This window comes from Alosa pseudoharengus, unplaced genomic scaffold (assembly GCF_046254945.1).
Source record: "Alosa pseudoharengus isolate Yale_2024_CS ecotype anadromous, Long Island Sound unplaced genomic scaffold, YU_APseudo_1.1 YU_APseudo_1.1_scf_18, whole genome shotgun sequence".
Lineage (NCBI taxonomy): Eukaryota > Metazoa > Chordata > Actinopteri > Clupeiformes > Clupeidae > Alosa > Alosa pseudoharengus.
This window is the reverse complement of record NW_027468650.1, coordinates 19,119,255-19,139,187: the sequence shown is the minus strand read 5'-3', so window position 1 is coordinate 19,139,187 and position 19,933 is coordinate 19,119,255. Positions and strand designations below refer to the sequence as shown.

Genomic DNA, 19,933 nt, shown 5'->3' with positions numbered 1-19,933 from the left:
CGTTCTATCTCATCAAATCCTCTGTGATCACAAACTCATCTTCTCTAAGCTCTCTCACATCCAAGCAACCCATTTTATAGCCTCTTTCCAGTCTGTAATGCATTAACATGTACCAGCCTTGCTGCCATATTCAAAGGTATCTCTCCCAATAACAGTCAGGACCTCAGACTGCATGTAGCAAATGGTGGTATGTGTGTGTGTGTGTGTGTGTGTGCGTGCGTGCGTGCGTGTGCGTGCGTACTTGCAGAGGAATCCCCATGAACTGTCTCTCAATCATATTTAATCTTCTCTGATTCAAATAGCATTTTCATTTATTAGAAGTAAGCATGTAGGTGGTCTTTAAGGAGGAGTCGGGGGCAAATTAGACGCACCCACAATGTTAAGGTATCTTCCTGATAGGTCAAACTGGCTAAGGGGTGGGACGACAATGCAGTTGGTTTTAAAATAAGGAAGGCAACATAAACAGCGAACCACCTCCCTAGTTGGCAGGACGTGGTCACCACTGTTGATTTCATTTCATGGTCTCTGAACTCACATCAGGAACGTTAGCCGACAATTTAAACGGAACGGTCAAATGTGGATCTCGGCGCTCTTTGCGCGCGAATGAACCAGTGAGAAACCCATACAGCGTTGTGAGTAGCCTGTCTTATCTTGAAAGTCACGGAAATAGATTTTTACTTTTCATGGATGTAAAAACGACTACTACAAAGTTCTTTGTATACAAGTACAAATGATAGGCAGTTTGACTTGGTTCTGTATGAGCATTTATATTTTGGACTCTACAATATGCTCTTTGCAAGGATTTTTTTGGTATTAAATGGGGTTACCATCTCGACCTAATGCATATGTTTAATCTATCCGCGAAACTGATGTTATTAATTCTAATTTAGATACACCGTTACACAGTGTAACCTACTGGCTGGATAACACATTCGCAGTATCGTTTTCTTTATCCGTTCTTGTCTTTTTGTTACATCGCTGATTGGTCAGAGGTGGTGTCGACAGACAGCTAGTGCCACTCGCCAAGCCATTGTTTGAAGAAGAGTGATAATATTGCATATGCGCGCAGAACAATGCTTTATTGCACCGACGCGTGTCCACTCTTGGGGCTGGGTTCCCCTGTTGTCATAGCTAGCCAGAAGGTACGGAGGCGAGATGCAGGGGATCCTGTCAGTGATATTCTCTTTGTTATCAAAAATTTCAAAAGAAACTCGTGGAACTGCAACTATTGTATGTTTTTTATTATTATTTGAATATAAATGATTGCCGTTTTAGTCGTATACAATGTAAAAACAGCATTTTATTTTAAATCAACGTCAAGATTTGATTAACCCAATCAATGCACCTACTTGCATTAGGTATCTTGAACTTGTCTTAGACAACCAGAGAGACCTAGGATAACAACAAAACAAAAAAACTCAAAGAACAGAACATGGACCCCCAAGAAAGCACAGCACCATTAACCGTCGCTAAGGCAATTACATGTATGTTATAAATGATGTCATTAATAGCATACATAGGCTCTTGTCAGCTGTCCGGGTCAGTAGCATCCTGTGAAACAGTGCGCACAATCTTCAGGCCTTCCCGGACCCACTCAACCCGAACCCCTGCCAATATGGATAAGCATCTCTGTGTTTGATGCTTGATGTCTGTGCATGCCTGTGATTTGTGCACAAGGAAATGACCTGACACACCCTCGACAACTCTTTTTAGAGTTTTAGGATGACTTTCATAAGCAACCTCTCCCTTTCTTCTTTGAAATCACCACTCATTATTGTTCCATTTTATGTTGATGGATGAGCAAAATAAACCTTAATTTCAGACAAAATCTACTCTACTGGAAAGGATTATCTGTATAAATATTATTGTGTCACTGGTAGTCATATAATGATAGAAAGTATTTTTTTGTCATGTTAATCACTATTATTCACAGTGTTCGCTTGAGTTAAAGGTTGATAACAAAGGGTGGAAGTGAATATTAGCCAGAAGCACTGACACTGAGAGTCTGTGTGTCTTTGTCACACCACTCCATTTTCATAATGAAACTGTATGACTGGTGCATCATGCTTTGATTTGTATCTAGATGAGGACTAAATTAAACCTGTGGAATTTGCAGCTGCAAGTACACACTTCTCTGTCTCTGTCTCTGTCTCTCTCTTTTTATATATCTCAGTCTCTCTAACTTGATTACTGTGGTTTTCCACCAGTCTCCTCATTTGAGGACTGGTCTGATGAGATTGATTTAAATAATGTATTTTGCACTGAGGGACATAGTGTGTACCATAATGGAGTGCTCAGTGTAAGACAAAGCCTTAGATGAATTTTGAGCTTAACCACCAAACAGCTGCCTTTCGTGAGAGCAGAGTTGCACATTGTATAAAGGAACGAAACAATTAAGGAAAAATTGATGTTTTGAATTGACATATTTATCCTGCGTGTATCCTTGCTTCTATTTCAGACATGTTTGACATGTATTAAGAGAAATATCTACATGGGTGGTTTTATTGAGGTGATCCTTAGCTGTGCATTTTGAATGTCAACAATTTGTCTCCATAGTGGTATTATTTTTTTCTCCTGCAAAGTGGCACTCCATCCCTCAAGCTCCCTGTAGGCTTTCTGCACAGCATATTCATGGCTTTGATGCCACACAAAAGAGCTCTTTGTACTTTCTTGGCACCCAATGATATAGATAAACCTCCTGCAATGAAAACATTTGTAGTTAGTTTCAGATGGAGCATGCAAAAATTTTTTGCCATCAGGAATCTCCTTGTTTTACTTTTTGGCTGTTCAGCCTTGGAATAATTGGAAAGGTGCTGAGTCACCGGAGGCCGTGCCTGTCATGTTTATTGAAGTGCTGTCTGCGCATGGTCTGCTACTGTTGGCTAATTGCTGATGATTGATTGACAGGAGGGCAGGCAGTGTGATTGCTGCCCTAGATCTGAGCTGTGAAGCCTCTTGACCAGTTGACCTTCAGAACTACCCTCTTCCTCCTTACTTGCCAATCAAGATGTGTTACTGCTTGAACTGAGCGTCAATTTTGAATGTCCGTGCTGAGCTTTGTCAGTATCATTACTGGAATGTGGTCCATGCTGTCGGATTTCAGTGACAGTCAGTGTTTACATAACCAGATATAGCTTCAGAAGATTGGTGCAATGTGTTTGTGAAATTTTGCGATCAGATGGAATGCTCAAGGCCATTTGGGGATTGGAGGAAACAGACCGAGTGAAAGCCAAGAGCTAAGATGGAGGGCTGGTGTTCTTTGAAGCCCCAGAATGTGTCCTCAGTCTCCCAGTCTGACAGTTATTTAACGTCTTTCTGCATGCTTTTGAGGAACTTGAAGGTTTTCAAAAATCAAATGTATGAAAGCTGTTATTGTGTCATCAGAAAGGTGTCAGCCGCTCTCCCTGGTGACTGGCAGATGCCTGACTCTCACTGACAGGTGTTTTGTGCTTTTCTCCTTTCCAATCTCCCATATGTTCTTCTTTCTTCTCCTTCAAATGGATGAAAGTCAGGATGAAAGCTTTTGGTTTCCACTTGCATTTGTAGTTTCAATAGAGGCAAATGCATTTCGGATGCTTTCAGTATCCAAGTCTGACAGTAGTAGTGATGACTAGAATATTTTGCTGCAAAGTAAGATGTTTAGTAGAAAACAAAGCAAGTCATGTTTTGTAGTGAATTAAGAGAAGTTATTGCAGTTAGTGCCCTCAGAATATTCATATCCATGTATCTTGAATTTTAAAGCAGATAGAGTAGCCTAGTTAATAGTAATTAGTTTTGATAGAAACATGCCCTGATTCTCTTTCTTTTAGTCTATTAAACTTGCAGAGGAATCTACCCAACACTGTGGGGAGACTCATACACTTTGATAAAAGCCTGTTTTCCATGAGGTTGTTGAGCGATAGTCACTCTTATGAATACTTCAGGACACCCCTCTGAGCTGTGTTTTGCAAGTCAGTTTCCATCTCTTGATCTTGAATTGCTCTGTGTCCCTGCAATGCCAGCAGGTTTCCCCTCCTTTCCCCATCTATTCCCATGTGCATGGCAGCTCCATGCTGGCATCAAAGTGTTTTGCCCATGTCAGGTGGTTAATTGGCCTCCATCTGTTAGGACAAGTGGCTGTGCTGAATCTTGGGATCTTGGGTAATGTGTGCCTGGAGTCTCTCTCTGTCTCTCTTTCTTTCTTTCTCTCTCTCTCTCACTCTCACTCATCACTGTCATATTGATTTGTCTGTACTTTTGTACCCCCTTGACTTGTGGCCTGCATTGTCGCTGACAATTTTCCTATTGCATATATTGCTCTTGTGCCAAGACTTTGGGAAGATGGTATTATAAAATTAACTGGAATTAAGACAGGATCAAAAAAACGTTGGTCTTGGCTAAAGATTTGTAATGGTTTGGCAAGTTCAATAAATAATGAACTTGATTATGTTCTGAGTCACCACAGCTGAGAAAACTGTGGTTCTGTAGTCTTAAGAGAAGGCATGATTTTGGATGTATGAGTGTAAAATGAAGCACAATATAACACAACTGAGGTGTGTAGTCTCATGTCAGTGTCTGAGACTTGGTTTCACTTAGCATTTAGAAACAGGAAGTGCTCATAAACCAACGACATACCGGATGTCATGTGGTGCAATTGCATAACTGTGGGCATATAAGTTGTGAGCTTGATTTCATCAAAACTCAGCCATAGAAACAGAACACATTGCTTTATGGGGTTCAAGGATAAAGGGCTGTAATGTGACTAATGACTGTGTGCTTTTGTATACCTTTGCATTAGCCACATTCTTTACTACCTTGCTCATTTCCTTCTGGTGGACTCCATCCGTGTCTGTAAAGGCTGAAAAATCACATCCTAGGACTTGGGAAAGCCTTTTGTCAGCAGGAGTGTGCATACATCACAGTGTGTAGCCCACATCACTGTGTTATCTATCAAACTCTCAGATCCTCTATTCTCTTGATAATGGTCCTTTGATTTTAAATGCTTTTTATATGCAACACTGTGCCATAGGAGCTTCAAAAAGTATTCAAAAACTATAGGAACCTATGAACAGGAGACATTGCAGTGTATCTTTAGTTTGATTTTATAACTAAAAAAATTTGATTTGATTTTTTTAGTTATAACTGCCAGAGTAACAAGACTAGGTTACATTTTCTTTCTTTTTCTGAAAGCAGAGATTTGTGCCAATACATTGTAATGGGTTGGCCCCATCAATGATATATGAAATAGAGCCTGAACTGCCTGTCCTCAAGTCATGGACCTCATCAACTATCACACTGATGCATGTTGGTGTCATGCTGAGTATTTGTGTTTGGATGAAAATGAAGATATTATAATCCCATTGACATGTCACAGATGTTGAATATAACACAGCAGGGATTAAACCAGATCCTGCTGTGAGACCTAACTCCCCCACCAAAGTTCTAAAAATACCAGAGAGAAACACACACACACACACACACACACACACACACACACACTTGGCTTGTATGATTGTTTCAACAAAAGCTTGATGAAAGTCTGTAGTGGAAATATATTTTACTTTTTGAAACCCAACATTTATTTCCCATATATTATTTTATTGAGTTTTGGGTTGTTGAGATATCTTTATTTTTTGATACAAATATGTAAATGATGGTGTATATGTATGACATTGTGTGCTGCAGCACAGTGTATAGCATTTTATTGTCGACATTGTAACCTTTACGTTTTTATAGATCTTTTTATCTCTTGTTTTTACCTCCTCTCTACCTCAGTCTATTTTCGCTTGATATATTATTGGTGTCTATCTATAAATTGAGTCTGCGAGTCACTGTGTGATTCCACCTGAATATCTCAGCTTCTACCAGAGGTGCTTGTAATAAATGCAATTCAAGCACTTTTCTTGGGGGGAAAAAATATGTCTGACAATTGATGGGGTGCCAACAGTGACCTTCACTAATAACGAGGTGATGTCTCGCTATCTGGGGCTGAAAATGAATGAGAGATATAGCAGCAGAGGTAGAGCGCGGCACTTCCTGACAAAATGTAGCATGGGACATGCCAGTTGTTAAATCCCATTCCTCAGCAAAAATTGGAAAAAGGAAAGGGACAGCTTGAATTGGTTCCGAAATCTAGGGAGGGAGAGGGAGTGTGTCAGGGAGGGATGGAGGAAGGGAGCGATGGTGAGTTGAAACTTCCAAGGATACACTACCAAGGTTACCTTGTTTTAGAATTATGTCATAAATTGAGTTGTGACCCCATGGGATCATGTTTCTGCAGCGACTGATATATTATGTTGGTGTATCTGACTATTTTTTTTCTCATGCAAGAGTATTAGTACAAAATGGAGTCTTCGTCCCAGTTGTTAATGGTTGTTTGCAGGCCTGTAAGTGAGCTGCTATTGGTGTTTTTGCATTAGATGCTCCCCGCTGCCTGACACTCAATTTGTTTTGCCATTCCTATCTGAAATGAGTTTTTCATGCGCACACAGCCAATATTGATGCTTTCCACTGGCCTCCTGTCTTGGCCTTAATGACACCATTAAATGCATTTCTCCAATGCCTTGTTGATCTTTACTATGTATTTGTTTAGGTTGCAATTCAGCATTTGCTTTGTCGAGTTTATTGGTAATGTATCCTCTCGGTATCCAAATCACTTTGTTTTTCCCTGGCACGCATTGTTTTAGGGGGTATGTTTTGATGAATGTGGTTGTGTTGCTTTTGTATAAATGCTGACTAATGGTGGACAGTCATCTGAACCAGCCATTGTTGTCAGATAAAAGGCATTTTATTCCCCACTGCAAACACCCTGTGAGAAAGGAAAAGATTGCTTTAGCCTGGACAGTTGTCATTGTCCTACTCGTACCCCTATGGACAAAGAATGGGACAGTGATGTGCTGATTAACATTCTCAGAGCGTCGCTCTGAACAATTCATTTGCCTCTCCTATGGAAATTATCAGTGCAACATGTAGGGATTTTTTTTGTTGAATGTAAGTCCTCAAAATTCCCTTTCCTTGTCAGTCCCCGGATAACCTTTATTTCACAGTGGCCAATATCTCTGCAACCAGCTGCACAGCCCTTTCAGTGAAACCTTGATGACAATCAGTTCACACGATTAACTGAGCAGTGTCTTTCAGTCGCGACTGACCGAACACGGGAGACGTGGTAATTAGTGGTGCTTGTCTTGACACGCGCGTCGAACTGAGTGCAGTGCGGTGAAAGGTGGTGTTTTCTGCCAGGTTAATTAACCAGGATGAATGGGCAGCTGGCGATTCAGCGGTGGTACTACAGGGAAGCTGCAGTCAAAAGCAGTCAAGGGTGCGTTTGTGGAAGATGATGGGGGAAGTTGAGTAAGAAAGGATGTGGGAGGATGGACTGAATCAGTCTGCTAAAGGGAAGACTAGATGGGCTACAGAGCTGTGATGATCCTTTGTGACTGTCCTCCCTTCTTAGGTCATGTAGCCTTGTGTTCATTGGAATAAGAAGTCTGAGTCACCGACATTCACTTGTATCTGACCCACTTGCCTCCATGCAGACAACGCTGTGTGGTTACAAACATTATTCACCGATTGGGTTTTAGATCAAGAAAAGTTGCCCCACTGTCTCACATTAATCTTTAATATAAGGCCAGATGTGGCGGTCCTCTGGAGGACTTGGGTCCCTTTCAAACAGGCCAAGGATGTTCATATGGGTCATAACAGATGCTACATGTGGTTTTCATTAAATGTTTGGCACGCTGCACAAAGAAGACCATGACGTTCCATACTTATATTAGGGCTGCACGATTTTAGAAAAATACTGTATCTAATTGTCTCTAATAATCTAAATAATCTCCAACATTGGGATTGCAATTTGATTTGCGATATCAGTCAAGCTTCAGTTCAATATTCCAAATTTTACTTTTGTGAAAATTATTCAGCTATAAAGTTAATAGACTGGGGCGGTCTATACATGGGAAGGCATTTCTTTTCTTCTTTCTGAATAAAGTATGATCTGATGCTGATGTATTGGGCTATTGGGCACTGTGGTTAATACATGACAGTGGTCAATTCACATTTTTTTAGCTTTTTTTTGCGCAAATCACTGTTGCGATTTATACACAGTGCGGTCAATACACAGGAAATTACTGCATTGTGTGTGGCTTTGGACAAAACCATAACCATAAATTCTTCAAAGTTCTTCATCGATTACAGTATTCCAGGGACTTCAAAACAGTGGCATGTTGATTTTTTTGCCTTTAATCATTTTACAAGTATCCTTCTAATTGAGGAGCCCTTTAACACATCTCTTGCTGGTATGGATTTTCCATTGTTAAGAGCTGGCACTAGACAGACACCTGACCCACTTTTATAATTAAAGCGTGTCTGACCGTCCTTCTCAGTGGCTTTCCCTCCTCGGTCCATTTATTAATGGTGCATCCAAATCATCCCAGGAGGGCGCCTACCCTAGTGCCCGCTGCCGCACTCATGTACACATAATCAGAGCCTCACATGGTTTCAGGCCAGCAGTGCTTGGATGTAGAGCTAGTGCGGATGAAAACTTGTATGCACTGAGTGCCTGGCCTGGAAATTGGTATGTAAATATTGAAGCAGTGTTGTTTCCCCCTCATCTGCACCATGCAGGTTATCTCGCTCTCTCTCTCTCTCTCTCTGTCTGTCTGTCTCTGTCTGTCTGTCTCTCTCTCTTTCTCTCTCTCCCTCCCTCCCCCTCCCTTTCACTGTCTGACGGTAGTCTTATTTTACTTTTAGATTTGATGTGGGGATTGAATTTGAAAGCTATTTTCCCTCTGTGGAATTACTGTGATGTGTTCGGTGAGGTCCAGAGTCCAGCAGGGCAGTGTGTGTTCCTGCAGGCTCAGGCGGAGCTAATAGCATTTTTATCCAAGGAGGGTGGGGGAGATGATTTTTCAAAGAGTGACCCCGGCTGACCCCTGCTGGAAGTTCTCGGACGGGAGGTTGGCGAGCCGTGCTTGTCACAGCGGTTTCCCTGCTGATGTGAAAACAAAGACCAGTGGGGTGCATGAGATCAGCCAACAGCACCCCCACCCCCCTTACTGATGGAGCAGGCGGAGCAGTCAGACGGGCCACCGATGACATGCAGGAGGCTTTGGTGGAGGAGAGACAGCGCTGACTGGCGAAGTTGAGGAGAAAGAGGGTGTAAATGTGTAAAATTATTTAGTTTGTAATGTCTGTAATTGTTATTTAAGTTTTAGAAATGAATGACTGTTGTGTGTTTTGTAAAATCAATGTTTAGTTTGCATATTTGTTATTGACGTCACTGGCTTATAGCAGTAAAAATGTACAGTGATGCATAGGAGTTAGAGCGCAACAGTCTTTGATCATGACTAGACAGAATTTTGCATGCATCTGTACATTGCTACAGAATATCTGTAATGTAGCCTACCTTTTACAATACTAAAGAATTTAAACTTTAAAGAAGTCTTGCATCATTGACTCAAGCCTCAAGAAAGAACTAAAATAAGAAACGGCCCCTAGAGAGGGAGAGGAGAGATATTTGAACTAGGCAGTCCAAGGGCTGAGGGAGGAACAGGGAGCCTCCATCAGGATAAAGGAGCCAGCAAGGGGGTGGGAGCGTGAGATGTTTACTGTTGTGTCCCTCTCACAATTACGGGGAACAGATGGAGCCTCACAGAGCAAGCAGTCAAGAGATGAAGACAGGCAGGTAGGAGGGAAGAGAGATGGAGACTCCGGGAGAGGCAGACAGAGATGGAGAGCGAGGGAGAGCTGGAAAGAGAGAAGGAGCGAATTATGGGCCGGCCCCCACGATTCCCATTTGTCTTTCCATCCGCCGTGCGCCGAGATGGCTCCGTTCTGCTCCGCCGGTGTGGACGTTTACTGGGCAGACTGCCACTAATGCACTGCCTGACGCTCCCCACCTGCGCTTCTGTCATCCCCGGCCCTGCCTGGCCCGACTTGGCCCGGCTCCAGCCCGCCTCCTGCCCGGCTCCAGCCCAGTGGCTGGCTGCTGGGCTCCAGGTGCTGGGGAGCAGCTCGGCTCGTGGGCCGGCCGGCCGGCCGTCACCGGCAGCGCTGCATGTCGGACATGGTGCCAGGGCTCCTCTGGACAGACGCCACACAACAACAACAACAACAACAACAACATCATCAACAAAAATGTGCTGTGCCTGCTGTCACCTTCCACAGTCCTGTCATGGCACAGATGTTGACATTATGTTACATTTTGGCCAAATGTACATCTGTTGTCATTTTTCATTAGTGTTGATTTGTGTCCAGGTGTTGGTGTGGTTAACATGTTAAATAGACAAAATATGTTTTGAGGCATTGGCTCACATGAATGTTTCTACATAATTGGTCATTTCAGGAGTCGGGTTTTCATGAATGCAATGAAAACATGTGAATGAGCTCAATATAACCCAGCTAATGATGTCTACTCATGATTTTATGTTAAGTGGCCTGTCATACACTGTGGGCAATGTAGAGTCATGAACTATTACACTTTTGACTGGCCTATTGAATTGAAGTAGCACTGCAGCAGCAGAACTCATGCATACAAAGCATATCTGCTCATTTCAGTGGGTGCTGAAAACCAGCTGATTATCACTGAGCAGAGTGGGTGTCACCATGGCAGCGATTAAGGTTAAGTGCACCTCCTTGCCTGGGGGGAGGTGGACTGTTACATGACTGAAGAGTGAGAGTGGGACTGTGTGTGTGTGTGTGTATGTGTGTGTGTGTTTGCTGCATGTGGTAATGGACTATTTCAGCAAGAGGCCTCATGCATGTAAGCCCCCCCGCTGTGTGTTTTTAGGCTAATTAGCTTAGGAGTGAGACCCAAATCAAATGTCCTCCATTTTAAATTCAGCTGAGGTCATTCATGTGACTGCAGACCTCCCTTTCTCCCTTTGCTATCTTTCTTTCACACTCTCTTTCGTTCCCTCCCCTCGTTCCCTTTCACTGTGGGGGTGACTGTGGGTTTGGTTCTGATTTACTGGAGGTCATATTCCACTCGGTGTGTGTGGTGAACATTTGTGTGGAGGCGCTTGCCTTTGCAGCGTCCTTTCTGCATAAGCTTTCTCTTAAGTTTGAAATTTGTTCGTCGAGGAAGGGCTTGGGAATAAGGAGAGGAAAGGAACCTCCTTAAATAAACCAAGGATCAGTCCTCTGTCCTCTCTCAGACACCTCGTTTTCATCTTGAGTTCTTCAGGGCCGCACTGAAGTACCTACCCTGAGGCAGGTACTCTGTTCGGCCCCGTAGAAGTTCCCGGGAACGTCGCGTTACGGGTCAGTTCGTCTCTAGGAAACACGCACAAATGTCCCCGGCCCCGTAAAACCAAGTTCCAGATCGGATAGTGGAAACTCCCCTAGAGTTAGGCCTACATGTGGATGCTGCACTGACACAATCTTATCTGTCACTGATCAAACTTTCTAGCCTGGAAAGATTAAGGGTCTGGCCACAAATAATGTAATGTCCCAACTCGGCCAGGGGGAGGTTGGGATTGGGGGGTGACACCAAGCACGCATTTGAAAATCTCACTGCACGCAATTGAATAACACTATACGACCGATGTTAACTGACTGATTCCAGACTTCGATGCAATTGGATACACTACGACTGTCATTTGTTTAGCTGATCAGATTTATTCATGTACTGTTTATCTAGATACCCAAAGCACTATAATGAGGGGGGATCTCTCTTCAACCACCACCAAACCAATCAAACCCAACAACACCACACCCTAAATCAAATCCAAGATGACACACCACAGTGTTCTTCAAATGCAGAACTTATTACAGTGATTTCCTTGACATGACCTTGTTTGTCGAAGGGGGAGTTGCTAGTGTATCAGTTCAGTTCAGTGATTTGCACAACAGGCACATGGTCTTTTTAGACTGCTGGGACACCCATCATGTGTGCAATGACATTGTGTGAAAATGATGTTGGTGAAGGTTAAAACTTCTATGTGTGTCTTTGTGACTGTTCACTCCTGACACACACACACACACACACACACACACACACACACACACACAGTACGGAGAGACAGAGAGATGAACATAGGGGAGAGATAGACATGAGATATAAAGGAGATAAATCCACATTTGTTGGGAAAAGACAATATAGAATTAATATATGAGAGAGATAGAAAAGGTAAAGAGGGTGTGTGTGTGTTTTGTGAGTTGAGTGACAAGACTATGTGTGTGTGTGTGGGGGGGGGGGGGGTCTGTTTGATGTGTATTGGTTATTGCATGCACCAGTGTCTGTCTGGCTGTAGTTCATTTTCAACGTGATGTAATTAAGCGTTTAAGCCTCAGCAGTTTTCACCAGGCTAATTAGTTTAGAAAGTGCTGATTTCCCCTGGCGACGGGACCAAGGGTGACAACGACCCACTCTGTTACTGCTAGTAATCATGGCAGTCCTGTCCCTCACAGGTGCTCTTTCTCTACCCCAGCATCTTCCTCTCTCTCTTTCCCTCTCTCCCTTTCTTCCTCCTGCATCTTCCTCTCTCCCTCTCCCTCTTTTCCTCCTGCATCTTCCTCTCTCACTCTCTCTCCCCCCTGCATCTTCCTGTCTCTTTCTTCGATGTGCCACTCTGCTGTGTGTCAACACACACTTCTGTCTGCCACTGCGTATACCACGCTCACACCTCTGTGCCTGCTGCACAGTGCTCCTGTCATAACTGCTTCCCAGTGTGTTGAGAACACGTCAGCATGATTGGCTGACTCCGGGATAACTCCAATTTAACAAGACATGTTATCATCATGTCTCTTTTGTCTCTATGGAGTCTTTAGGAGTCATTGTTGTTGACTGCGGTCTGACCGTTAGTTAATAGAACTAGATGTATGCATAGTCATTATATTGCCGATGCCTGCCGATGATGATGGAACTTCATTGATTTTGGTCACACTCATAACCACCAAAATTTTAATTATTTACACATGCAACCTAAAGCTTTTAAAAGACCCTCAGCAGCCTCCAAGTCCTCCCTTGCTCTCTGTTGGAGACAAATTGAATCCCCATTTCTCCTTACAGTTTGAAGTGTTTTTTGTAATTGTTCCAAATCGATGCTTCACGTCTGAGAGCTCAGGCCGAGGTCAGGGTTTTCTCCACCAACACAGATTAAAAAAAAAGTGGTTACCATGGCTACAGGGCATTGCATTGACTGTATTGCTCTGGATTTTCTGAAGCACATTTGAGAGATTGTGTGTGTGTGTGCGCACTAGCCTTGTTCAGGGAGGACAGGAGAGCTTGCTTTTCAGCCGCCCAAACAGTGTGCTATGACCCATACACTTAAGTCTGCATTCATTAGGAATAGTCAATAAGAGTTTTGCTTTAAAGACACGTGACATTTTGTTAGGCTTCCTGAATCAAATTGAGTTTAGGCACACATCTCTCATACAGAGATACATAGATGCATACTAGACAGATGGATCGACAGACACACAAGGCAGAAAGATAGATAGGCAAGACAGCCACATAGACAGACAGATAGACAGACCGCAATTGGGAGCAATACAATAGTTCTCCCCCATCATGTTTCAGAGAAGCAAACCCACCGAGAGTGCAGAGCTCTGGAGATCTGTACGATACAGATGATTGAAAAGGACAAGAAATAGGGTTGGGGAGAGGAGAATGCAGTTATGGGGCAGGGAGATGGACAGCAAACAGGTTACTGGGGAGGGAGAAATGGGAATGTTGTCTTCAGGGGAGGCTGTGTATGATTTGATCTGGGGGATGTGGTTATGGGGCGAGTGGTATGGCTTGGAATGGGGTTCCAGATTTTGAGAGGAAAAAAAGTTAAGATGGGTAAGTGAATCACTCTTCTAGGGGTCCTGGTGCAGGGTGTTGGTAGATGTGTGTGTGTGTGTGTGTGTGTGTGTGTGTGTGTGTGTGTGTGTGTGTGTGTGTGTGTGTGTGTGTGTGTGTGTGTGTGTGTGTGTGTGTGTGTGTGTGTGTGTGTGTGTGTGTGTGTGTGTGTGTGTGTGTGTGTGTGTGTGTGTGTGTGTGTGTGTGTGTGTGTGTGTGTGTGTGTGTGTGTCTAGGGTGTCGTTATAAAGTGGGCCTGTGGCGAAAGCTTTGACTGAGTGTCACGCTGGTAGCTCAAGGACAAGCCAGTGCTCAGTCCACACTTTACTTTCTGTTAGAGCCCCCCCCTCTCTTTTTCTCTCACTGTCTCTCTCTCTCCATCTCTCTCTCTTTCTATTTCACTCACTGTCTCTCTCTTTGTCGGTCTCTATTTATCCCTCTAATTTTGAAGTATGGTCTGTCATTTCCTGTGTGGTCACCTGGTTTGCCCTTCTCTGAGCATTTCAGCCTGGTGTCACAGGCCTTGCTGTATCGGCAGTAATTTTAACTTGTCGCTGAAGTGCCACAGTTAGCAGGCAGTTTAACCCCAGCTAATTTGCTTCAGTAATTAATCATATTGTAGGTGAAATGGAAGCCGCTGTAATGCTGTGTGGTCACTCTTGGCAAAAGTGTTCCCAACTGAAATATGTTGAAAGTTGAGTCAGTAGTTTTGAATGTCTCTCAGAGGGACTGTTGCATGTACAAGGTGGCGTTCAATGTGCTTATTTATATCCCTGATTTAATAAAAAAAAAACAATCCCTCTTTCACAGTTGAATACTACAGTGGTGGATACATTCAGTGTCAGTTAAGTGGTTATTGTTCATGTTGCACAAACAAATCAGCTTCATCCCTGCTCTCCTGTGCTTTTGGCTTGGTACTTGGTTATATTGCGAGTATGCATACCATTGCATAACACTAATATACCATACATTGTAATTATTTGATCATATTTGAGATACTTATGCAGCAAACCATTTATCTATCTATATATCACACCACAGTGAAGAGGTTACAGTAAATGGATAAGAATCATCCACAGGACACCATGCAGTGTGTCTAAAATGTGCTTGTGTGCCTGAGCGTGTGAGTGTGTGTGAGGGTGTGGCTGGACGTGTTTAGACAGAGCCTGCCCTGTTGACTCCCTGAGTATTCCACTGACAGACTCAGCATTTGCATTATAGGTCAGGGCCACCAGCCACATTGTTTCATAGCGTTTGTCATCTAGACCTCGCATAATCTCTCTTGTGTGCCTTATCGACTGTGGAGCGGTTGTCCATGGTGTGCTTCATCATTATCCAAGTTTGCATAGCCTTTTTTAAGAATCTTGTCTGCTTCATATCGATTATCAATGACCTTGTCTTTAGTACTGGATTCTGCATCAATTGTGCTTTTGCAGCCACTGCAGTATAAAGTAATACACTTTATTTCAGGCTTACTGTAGAGCACCAGTGCTAGCAACAGCACACTACCAGCTGTTCAAATTCTACTCCGTTGGATAATCCAATCGGTATTATTTAGTATGTTTACATCACCTCAATTTATCCTTCTTGGACTTCATGTCTGTGTTTTGTCTGTAAGACATCTGAACTTGTTCTTGTTAATACTACTACTAACACTCATGAACTTTGGTAACTTGAGTGACCACAGTTTCTGTCTCCAGGATGCAGACACTTTTTCCCTCTCAAAACCAGGAGTTACTATTTTGAAATGTTGCAGCTGAAGAATTTGGGGTGTAGAGTAGAAATTGAGTTGTGCACAGAACTGAGCACAGCTTTTTTTTTAGTTCATTTTTCTTTTGTCCTGTCTTCTTTTCACAGACACCACACAACATTATGGAGTGTCGAGTCGCCTTTTGATTTTATGTCCATTTCCCTATCAGAGAAGGTATGTGTCTCTCTTTCTCATGCTGTTCATTATTAAAGCTTTTTTAATCGATTGTTTTAGATTCGTTTTGGGTGCTTTCTCTGATGGGTTATGGCAAAGCTTTTTACTCTTAAGTGCTCTTTGTTAAATGTTGGAGAGGTCAATAGCTAGCCTATGACATTTTGCTCCATTTCCGTTTAATTACTAAGAGTGAGCTGCTGGGTTTGCACTCTCTCGTCTAGGCCATTATGATCTTTGCAGAAGTGTAGTCTATGAGGGAAGGTATATATTGAAGAAATTATGAGAAATTATGAGTGATTTTTCTTTGAAAACATCAATTGTATTACCCTCTTGGGAGGACAACATGAAATGCAAACCCATTTGTTGTTTTTGTTGCAATTGTGTGCTACATTGTAGCGAACTTAATGGAGAATTCTGGCTCGGTGCCAGAAATCGGTGCTACCTAGTTCGAGTTGCTGCAGCTAACACCTAGAGCAGACAGGCAGCTACTGTGCTACACTCTGAGGGCATTTTTAATATCATGCATACTGGGTAACATTTGGTGCTGAGGGGGTAATCAATTATTCTAAAACTGGCAAAAAGGTCATGCTCCTACCTGAGACATCAAATGACTTAACATTTGAAACGTTTTAAGCCTTTATATGACAATTGTTAATTTCCAGAGAAATGCAATACTGTTTGACTGGCTCCAAAATCTTGTATATCACTTTATGGCTCTGTAATAAATGTTTATTTTTTTACAAACCTATGCTAAAAAAGGCTTACAATAGGCTAAAAAAACCTGTTATTCTTTACACTGACTTGCTCACTGTCCATGCACCAACATGTTTATTACCATGGTGACTGGGATGTAAACAGAAGGCAAAACGTCATCATGCCGATTCCAACAATGCAGTTTGTTACGCTACTTACATAGGAAGTCTCTGCTTAAACTGCCCAAACAACTACATTAGACACTCGTAAAGCAACCCCCAGGGTGTTTATATTTTAATTTATTGTAATTTATTGTAATTAATTCACAAGTCACTAACATGCAAACACCTCTTGAATAATCAGCTTTCATAAATTGTTGTTTTATATTGACAGCTGATCATCACCTGCACCTGTCTAGAGATGAATACCCCTCATTTATGGCCTATGATGATTACACTGCCTGGCCACCTAAACATCATTCTTACCTCCCTGTTTAGCTGGTCGCATACTAGCTGTGTTTAAGAAGTGTTTTTAAGGCTTAGGGCTGAGCTACACCAGGTGCCTTACGGCTCCCACACACAGCTGCGTGCTTCGCGTTGCTGGAGACGCATCCCATTCACTTTACATGGGCTCACGTGATCCGTTGCCGAACTGAATTGTGGGTCCGTCGCGTCGCGTTTCTCCCGCCGCTCGCGTTGAGGAGTTCAGCTGTTGCTGCACCGACAGACGGCACCGGCCAATCAAGCCAATCTACGGACGGCACCAACCAATCACATTACGGTTTTACTTCAAGTCATTTGCATAGCTACCGTCGGGAACACCCACTGGCATGCATTGACGGAACGCAGCTGTGTGTGGGAGCCGTAACTGAAGCATTCCGTTCGCGTAGCGTCTGCTGAAACAATTAGCTTCCATTATAATCAATGGAAGTAGCTACACCAGACGTGACAGTGGGGCGTACGTTCAGTTCACAATGCTTCAGTTACGCGCCTGGTATAGCTCATACCTTACAGCGAAGCTACACCAGGCGCGTAACTGAAGCATTCCGTTCGCGACGCGTAAAATCCATTTTAGATGAATGGTCTATTTTTTTCGAACGTACGTCCCACTGTCACGTCTGGTGTAGCTACTTCCATTGAAGCTAATTGTTGCAGCAGACGCAATGCGAACGGAACGCTTCAGTTACGCGCCTGTTGTAGCTCAGCCCTTAGACATAGCTTAGAACAATGCAGACTGTAAATACAGCCCTTAGTGTTTCTATGACTACCTAGACACCGTAATCTGTCTTTGATGCATCCTCAGTGCATTTGTGGGGTGGAACAGCTTTGACCTTGCGCTCATGTATAGGCCAAATGCAAATTATGCAGGTTGCTTGTTTCTTTCAGGAACACCCTGTCTATGTAGTGCAATCAATTGCACACATATTTGGTGTATGAAGACCACACACTCCTCGAATGACTGAGAGATATTTGAATTTTTCCAGAGATTAGCATCTCAATGTAACACCATGTATATGAATACTGACATGACAATCAACACTGATTTTCTATGTTGATTAAGTGGAGAATTGTGAACACAGACATAAGGACCACTCTGTGGCCGTTTGACTTAAAACTACCTCTAAGGGTCATCTCCCTGTGTGTGTCTACTGTAAGCGAGAATAGCCTGCATGTCTCCATACATTCAGTACTCTATAGGCCATGTTTGTATCACTGCTTTATGTATCATTCTGGTTTTGTGTGTGGTTGTTTGTGTTTGCATTTTAATCTCGGATCAAACACTGCACCAAAATGGAGAATTCTGGGTCTTCGCCCTTCCGACTGTTTATCTATTCCTCACCACTGTGAGACCCCCCTCCCCCCCATAAATGGCTGTCAAAAACTCACCCTTTGATGTTACTCACCTGTCATTTGTTTAGTTGTTTTGAGGTTTTGCAAAAACATGTCGCCCTCATACCATCCATTTTACATTTTTTTGTTCCTTGAGTGCATTTTATTTTTGCAGAGTTGTCCGACAGCAGGAGTGTCAGGGGGGAAATCAGACATCAAAGGATGTTGAATTGGCAACACATGGGAAACATTTTTTGAGGCGAAGAAGGCAGAAAGCATTTGATGGCTGTCTAATTGCCAGAGGACGGAGGAGGGTTTGGCACTGTGGGGCGAGCTGATCTAATTTACTTTTTCTGGTTGTGAAATAATTCCCTTGTTATGAAAAAACTTCACTCAATTTATTTTCAAGACGCTTGGATGTAAGATAGCTTAGTAAACTGTGACATGAGAAATCATTGTGTAATGCGGCGCCATTACTGATAGCCCATGCTTAGTCATTGTCTATCAACGTTCCCTGTTTTGATTGATTTATTGTTTAATGGTCAAACATCTAAACTTTAGTGTAAACTTATTTATTATTTTGTGTTTACTATGTCAGTTTATTTGTGTTGAGGTGGAAGTGTAGTGATGCAGTATTCATTCATCTCTAGAATATTTGAAGTGACAAGTTCAACCCTTCACTTGACTATGGACATATGGATGAAATAGTATTGTCATTTCTCAAATGTTCTTTCTTCAGTGTCTTACAATAACTCCTAACTTTGCCATAAAATAATACATAAACTTCAAAATGCCAAACTCTTGTGACTTACAAACTAGTTCCTCAGTCTGTGCATTGTACCATACATCAGGATGTTGACATTAACATTTGAGAAGAAGAGATTACATAGGGCTCTTTGCAAATGTGCCACTGAAAGGTGTTTAGCAGTTGAGATGCTGAACGAATTTGAGTCACTCTTGTTAGATAAGTTTGTAAGTGAGGTGTTTAAAATGATATGAATCAGATTGTGTGCATGAACGTGCATTTTGTGTGTGTGTGCGTGTTTGTGTGTGTGTGTGTGTGTGTGTGTGTGTGTGTGTGTATTTGTGTGTGGCAGGTATTGTATTATCTAATCTACAGTAGGCATGTGTGCATGTTTGATGGATCATCTCTGGATGCATCTTTGCCTCTCAGTAGCTGGATGCTGGAGGCCTCTTCTGTCAATCACCTCATTGATCGGCTTGTGTTTTTACCACGGCGTGTCGTTGTCACACTGACACCAGTCGCTATGGATTATCTCCGTGGCTGTGTGTCAGTTTCCTGCGCGGCTCGTCTCTCTGCACTGACAGGTGCCTGAGACTCAGACGACACCCAGCACACACATTACACATGTTGATGAAGCCGCACTATCAACACATCCAATGGCCAGACTGCAGCACCCTTTCAGGCAGAAGAGTCTTCTAATGTTTAATTTGGGATATTTATTTGCAACTACAACAATATGTACACTGTAGCCAAACATTGTGGAACATAACACATCTTGCAATCTGCAACAGTATGCATCAGCATTATTTTGAAGCATATTCTTAATTGGCAACTAGTTCTGGTACCGTGTTCTAATTCATTTAGTTGGTTTATGGTCATGAGGACAGATAAACACACCTATCATTGCAACTATCCACCTTGGCTATGCACGATGAAGTGCTGTATAGTAGTATAGTATAGTATATATACTCTTTTGATCC

General features: G+C 42.7%; 1 protein-coding gene across 2 annotated transcripts in view; it reads left to right on the top strand.

Annotated features, from left to right (window-relative positions):
* Nucleotides 1-477: 477 nt before the first annotated feature.
* LOC143131051 (E3 ubiquitin-protein ligase RNF152-like) overlaps nucleotides 478-19,933 on the top strand; it is a 29,082-nt gene continuing 9,626 nt past the window's right edge. Inside the window, exons 1-2 of one of the 2 annotated variants that reach the window (XM_076290423.1) lie at nucleotides 478-632; nucleotides 15,620-15,686. The gene's annotated coding sequence lies outside the window, so the exon portion shown is untranslated. The remainder of the gene's footprint in view (nucleotides 633-15,619; nucleotides 15,687-19,933) is intronic. The other variant, XM_076290424.1, reaches the window with a different exon arrangement.